Below are 6,043 nucleotides of genomic sequence, written 5' to 3' on the forward strand. Positions count from 1 at the left end.
TCGATGCTCGCATAATTATATATTGTGTGTACGATACGTGAGGATTTTTTGTAAATAATTAACGATACAACGTAAGACGATACCGTATCGTGCGTGTCGCGAGAAAAGAGTCCCTCTACAGCGCTGCGCAAGCAATATTACACTTAATCTAATCGATAGTCCCCCGACGATCAACGTTGGGAAGAAAAAAAGGTTAATTGAAAAGAGGTTAATTGAAAAAAAGGCGATCTCACAGAGGACGACGAGTTCGTTCGTTTCTTCTTTTTTCTTTCTTTTTTTTTTTTTTCTTTTTATTCTACAAGTGTGACCACCGCCGTGAAAGGATCCTTGCCTCGCACGGTGTGGTTCGATCACTTTTTCCTCTCTCTCTCTCTCTCTTTTTCTCCCTCTTTCCTCTTTATATCTCTCATATAATCCTCCGCGTGTCGTCGATCGTCCGGCACACGGTATTTTCACGAATAAACGCGACCAAGTGCCGCGACACTCCTGCCAAGAAACAAGAGAACGGAGAAAAGCGCGATCTCGAGTTGCCAAATGTGTTATACGGTGACGTTGTGGATGATGAATTTACTGTATATAGATAGAGGATATGTATACACATAGCATTCTTTATTATAGGCATAGGCTTTCGGTTAATAAAAATACACCAAAGCTCCATCGATCGATCGATCATTTCCCATTCCTCGCCTCCACGTATCCTTCGTATCATATCAGAGGGCGATATCGGACTCCCTTATCCACCACCCCCACGTTTCGATTATTGAACTTGCCTTGACAAGCTCGAAGACACGCTACACGAGGGTTAAATTTACACCAGCTGGTTCAATCGGCTTGCAGACATGGCACAATCAAGATTCAATCGGACGATAATCTAGCTACCCCGTTCGTGAAATTCCATTACATGCTAATAGATTTATGGAACGATGCGCCGATTCGGATGGATTCTATATTCCATATTCTATGGGGTAAGTATGAATCTGTGAGGATTATTCGAAATTATTCCTTCCTTTCTTTCAAACGTTTCCAAGAGAATCGTGGAAGCTCGAAGGAAGAAGACTCTTTCCGTGAATAATCTTTTCGGATGTGAAAGATAAAGCGCGAATGATATTTCCGTCGCGCCGCGTATCGATGGACGGCCCATTAAGTCACGTCTCATACGGCTAATTAATTAATTATAATGGGGCTAGATCGGAGCGGCTCAGGGCGAGCTTGTGGCTCGCTTAGGATCCCTAATTAACTCCAGGTCAACCGTAGTATATCCCAGAGCGTCAATCAGTTCCGATCCGGCACGTCGAAACCAAAACAACTCGCTTCGGGGATACGTCGAATCGCTAGCTTCGATTATGCTTACGAAACGAAACCTCTAACGATGTATCCCTTTGATCTGTGATCGAAAATATTCGAACGAAAAAAAAAAGGAATATATTTTTTTCTGTATGCAGTACATCTTTATCTTTATCTCATCCATTAGTTAATTCTTTCGAGTTCTTTCTCGTTTTCAATTATTAATGATTGACGGAGAAGAATTTTTTTTCACAGCCTATAAAAGATTTTGCGGTGGAAATTTTAACGCGTAATAAAAAATGGATTTGCAGACATGGATTTTCAAAATGAATTATTATTTAACAATTTTTAATTACGCGTAAAATATATATATATTTCAAAACACGTAATTTTCCACGTGGTAATTTTTTTCCATAAATTGGCGTGTTTGAACAACAAACAAACATGGAAAAATGTAATTTCTATCGTTAATAAAAATTGTTAACGACTCATAATAAATAAAAAAACAGATTTAACGATTGAAATCGAAAATAAAGGGATTATTAATTATAAACGCGTCATCACATTTATTCTTTCACAAATATTTCATTTTTTTTTCTCGTTAATAATAATACTCGACTAATTCAGCTCCAAAAACGATCGCCCTCGAATTTTATTCTCGATCCGAACGAAACCGAAGAACGTGGAGCAACGGATTCGATAATTCGAGTAATAACTTTTCAAACGAATTTTTCGAAGGGGGTCGAGAAAACACTTTCGAATTAAATTTACTCCGGAATCGGACGGCGAAGAACCGACGCCGGCGTATACGCTCCGTGCGATGTATAGGATTAGCGTGGAAGCGGGGTAATTCAAAGCCGCGTGAAAGAAAATCCCGACAAAACCTGTACATTAACAGTGCCTCGGGCCCCGAGTTGTAATTACCAAGAGTAATTAACTTCGAGAGTTCGCTTAACCGACGCATGCCAGTCATCTATGCTATCCCTTTGGTGTCGCAACAAGGATATATATAAAACATCATTCGGAGTGTAAATAATTAAAAAAAGAAATCATGTTCGTATTGCTCGTTATTCTTCATTCTGGTAAATAAAATGGATTAGGAAGGGAAGGGGAGGAAAAAAATAAACAGTAAATATTTTATAAATTCACACTTTCGATTCCGGTGAGACACCTCTCGTGAGTATCTCTCGGGATATACAGGATGTTAATATATTCATGGGATATATCTTTGAAAGGTTGAGCTCTCAAACGCAAAATTTGATCACGAAATTAAATCGTAACTTGATGAAGAAGCCTCGATCGATATTTTTATCTACGATTTTTTTGTTTATTTTAGCTATATCCTGGAATACTCCAAAAGTACTCCTCCTATGAATACTTAAATATTTCGAATTTTTTGTGGAATAATATATTTCAAAAAGAAATATAATACATTCGAAGGAGAAACATATTCGATGTTTAACAAGAATATGATAATGAAACGGATGCTTTTAAAAAAACATCGACGCTAATTTCATCGTATCAAATGATTCTCAAAATACAAAGCAAAAGATTCGAAGCACGAGTTACGAATTTCCTCCTGAAAATGTGACGAACGAAAGAATACTAAACCACTAAACCAATCAAAAATTACATTTGATATCTCTCAAAAAATTGAAATTAACAGTTGTATAAATTAGACGAATATTTCAAAGAGAAATGATATCAATTAGATTAATTAGAGCGCAGTAGTAAGCGCTTCGAGTTAACGAGCTTTGATTTTTGATTTTTGGAACAATGGTATTTGCGTAATGAAAAGGTGCTGATTGGATAAATTATCGAAATTGGCGAGCAATGGGATTAAATATACCTCGTTATGCCCGACACTCGTATAATACGTTCGAGCAAATTGATAAATGGCGGAACAATAAAGATGGAGACACCGTTTCTTTCCTCGATCCATTATTTCATCATAGACACATTCCAGCGAAATTCCGTCGAATTTATCTCTATCTCTCTCCCTCTCCTCCTCTCCCTCCCTCTCCCTCTCCGTGTTACGCAAGTCCTTCACCAACATCGCCATTGGCGCGGATGGCCTCTCATTATACCATTCCCTGTACCTATTGTTAACCCCAGCAAAGTACAAGGTGCTACCAGGGACCTTCGGATTCTAAGCACGGCTATTAATAAGAAGCTTCCCGCTGCGGGGAACGGCCTGGACAGTAAGTACGGGCTACGGGGTGGTTTGTACGTCTGTTAAAATAAATTGGACCACTGTCAGGGTAAACCGTATTACGGCACCCCGAACGAAAGAGATTGCTCGACGAAAAGGATTAATGAATATCTGAAGGCAATATCCCTCGGGCTCGTTTCCCCTTAATCCTCTCTCTCTCTCTCTCTCTTTCTCTCTCCATGCACGCCTTCAAGATCAAGTATCGAGAAGGATTTTATTATACCCCTCCATGCAAATATATCCGAACGCGAGATTTAAATAGAAGAAAAAAAAGAAAGGAAAGAAACGATAAATCAACCATCCCCCCCTCGTTCCCATCTTAATCGCACTTTCTGACCAACACGTATTGGGCGTATTCCATCCCAACGACCGTGGAGGGAGTGAGAAATCACGAGATAAACGGAATTCTGAAACGGAGCGAGGGAATAATAATTTCACGAATACTGGTGAAACAACGACGCGTGTTCACGCAAATTCATCAAACGCCGGGGGCGCGGTACCCAATTCATGGATACCGTTAATAAACGACAGAACGATTTACTCGCGAGCCCCGGCCATTCCTTCGTCCAAACGACGCGTTATAAATAAGGGAGGAGGGAGGGGATCTCCCGCTTCCCCATACAGAGAAAATCCATTGTGTTGCCACCTTTCGCTCTGGGTTGGTCCGGTCGGTGGTGGCGTGAGCTCTTCTCCAAGCGCACCTATTAATAAGGAGTGCAGCCATGCCGTTAGGTGTAACTGCACCCTCCTGGCAAGATAGGCAACTCGCATTCGCGAGGAGAAAAGGCCAGCTCTACCCCGATCCAACCCATTCTCCGTAGAGCACCCGAAGAACTTGGTGCAGAAGTGTGCAATTGTATTAGAGAGGGAGAGAAAGCCAAGTGTATCTCGCCAACCCAACAATATCATTTTTTCTCCCTTTTTTTTCCCTTATCCGTTGCCTCCACTGTTCCGCGTTTTTGCCCCTCGACTTTTCGTCCCTCCCATTGTTTCTCGAATCCCCTCCCCCGTTCCTTTCTCCTTCCCTCTTCTTTTTTTCCACTTTTTTCGTTTGTTCGTTCGTTAAGAACAAACACACATCGACCTCTCTCTCTCTCTCTCTCTCTCTCTCTCTCTCCTCTCTCTCTCGATCGAGAAGAACGCAAGAGAGAAATTTCGTTCAACGATGATACGATGCAATAGAATCGGATCTCTTGGAAGGGGATCGAGAAATCGTCGCGCTCGTGAAAAAATATTCGAAAGACGAGCGCAGGATGGATGGAAGATCGCCATTCGCATCCACGTTTTTTCGCCACGATGGCGGCGACGCATACCGTGATCCGATTTCGAGCGATCCCATTTTCTTGACCCCGAAGGAAGGGGATGTAGCCGGCGAAATAGCTCGGAACTTGGGAGAGAATATATATATATATATACACATAGGGGAAAGGAAGATGCTCGTGGGAAAGGCTGGTTCGCTCGTTCGAGCCAAGCAATCCATTCGGAATACGTCTCAATTTCGTCGTTATATAGCTGGTTGTAACGGCCTCCCGGGCCATGCTCGTCACGCGAACCTCGGCCGTTTACTAAATTACACCCTATTGTCTCGTTTCTGCGAGTATTCATTATGCGGGGGAAACGCGCGAATGGTAAAATACCAACGACAATAGATCTTCTGGATTTAACGTTAATGGAACTTCAGAATTACTTATACGCCCGCTCCGCGTTAAGCGACGATCTATTTTCCGCTCTTGGAATTATCGGGACTCGACTCGTCTCCTTCCTCGTTCTCTCGAGCGAGGAGGCCCGCGTCTTGCCTGCTCGCAACTTCCATAAATGATACCCGGGATACCTTCTTCTCTACATGCGGTGTATCGTGTTGCGTATATACATATATATATATATATATATCGTGTTGAATTCCGCGTATTATGCATTCCGTAACAATCGTTACTACATTTTCCATAGGCAAGCTTCTCGTCGTAAAATCGAGTCGAAAAGGGAATTCTCTTCGGTATCGAGTATTGCAATTTAACGACAGCCTATTCTTCTCGATAATTCTCAAAGGAAAGTCGAAAATTTTCAGTCCTATTTTCTTACTACGACATACTTTTCAAATATTTTACAAAATCTCGCGAAAAGTGCGCACCAAGAATAAATTAACGAGCGATCGAATGAGAAATTGGACGTATAACCCGATACGGCATACGGGGGGGGAAGAAGGGAGGTATATACAAGATCCAGGGAAAATTAATACGGCGCGCATTATTTTCAGAAAAGCGTGCGAGCGCGCCCCGATTACACGCTGCTCGTCGGCCAATAGCAGGTAATTAATATTTATTCGCTATCTGCTGGGAAATAAACCCCCGTTCTCACAACATGTTAGCATTTACAAAATCAAACACGCATTTCGAGACTCGATTTACATCTCGTCGATACTCCCGTTCTTTTTTTTTCTTTTACGCTTCCAATAATACGCGTTTATATATCGGGACGAAACAAAAGTTTAAAGTAAAAAAACGAGACTCGTATCTCGCGGCCAACGCGAATGGAAAAAAAAAAAAAAAA

The 6,043-nt window shown here is 41.5% G+C and overlaps 1 long non-coding RNA gene across 1 annotated transcript in view; it reads right to left on the minus strand.

Annotated features, from left to right (window-relative positions):
* Positions 1-254: 254 nt before the first annotated feature.
* Positions 255-6,043, minus strand: part of LOC116185590 — an 18,858-nt gene continuing 13,069 nt past the window's right edge. Inside the window, exons 2-3 of the long non-coding RNA XR_004150445.1 lie at positions 4,581-4,615; positions 255-376 (exon numbers count right to left, since the gene is read on the minus strand). This is a non-coding gene — a long non-coding RNA (uncharacterized LOC116185590). The remainder of the gene's footprint in view (positions 377-4,580; positions 4,616-6,043) is intronic.

Source organism: Apis dorsata, unplaced genomic scaffold, assembly GCF_000469605.1.
Source record: "Apis dorsata unplaced genomic scaffold, Apis dorsata 1.3 scaffold_220, whole genome shotgun sequence".
Classification (NCBI taxonomy): Eukaryota; Metazoa; Arthropoda; class Insecta; order Hymenoptera; family Apidae; genus Apis; species Apis dorsata.